This window comes from Pteropus vampyrus, unplaced genomic scaffold, assembly GCF_000151845.1.
Source record: "Pteropus vampyrus isolate Shadow unplaced genomic scaffold, Pvam_2.0 Scaffold31, whole genome shotgun sequence".
Taxonomy (NCBI): domain Eukaryota; kingdom Metazoa; phylum Chordata; class Mammalia; order Chiroptera; family Pteropodidae; genus Pteropus; species Pteropus vampyrus.
In genome coordinates, this window is record NW_011888812.1 from 5,232,097 (window position 1) to 5,233,160 (window position 1,064).

A 1,064-nucleotide genomic window follows, 5' to 3' on the forward strand; every position below is an offset into this window, starting at 1 on the left:
ACACACACACACACAAAATTATAATTGTGTGAGGTGATGGATGTGTTGACTAACCTTATTTTGATCATCTTTCGCAATGTATACATTTATCAAATCACTGCATTGTACACCTTAAATTTACACAATGTTACATGTCAATTATATCTTAATAAAGCTGGTAAAAATAAAATTGAATTTCAGATTAACAATGAGTAATTATTAAGTATAAGTCTGTCTCAAATACATGCACCACTTGTCTGAATTTTAAATTTAACTGAGGAAAAATGTGAGCAGGTCCTGCTTTGTCTGAAGCTCTACGTGAGAATCTTTGTTTTTTCTAGCTTGTGGTGAGTCTAGGTGTTCCTTGGCTTATAGCGTAACTCGCATTTTGCCATTGAAGGCCTTTGTCTTCAAAAGGCCTTCTTCCCTCTAGTGTGAATCTCTTGTGTATCTTCAAATTTCCCTCTCTTTATAAAGATACCAGTCATTGGATTTAAGACCTACCCTAACTCGGTATGTATTCATTCTACCTTTATCATATCTGCAAAGACCCTATTTCCAAGCAAGCTCACATTCACAGCTAACCGTGGTTTAGAACCTCAATGTATGTTTTGGGGAAACATAGTTCAACTCACAACAAGCAGTTTTACTTGTTTTCATCATCAATACAAGTGTGAATTAAGGTCTTTGCTTTTTCTATTTTAATTCTCTTCCTTTTCTGGATTTCAACTTCCAATATCTTACCACTTTTACTTTGGAGTGAAAACAAAACTGAAGCACATCTAATTCCTTAAACACATCATCTTCTCTTATATGATTGTTCATGGACTTGAGTGTTCTGCTCTGTCCACCTGACGATTCTCTAGTTGTTTTTTCCAAATTTTAGCAACATCATCATCTTATATTCGCTAGTCAAAATTGAGCATCCTTCTTCCTTTGTTCTCATCATACCATCTATATATATTTCCACTTAGCCAATTATCAGACCATATCACTAGCATTTGTTTATAATTATCTTTCTATAAGAAACTGTAGGTTATTTAAAAACAGAGACCATATTTATCACTTATGAATATTTTTACTGA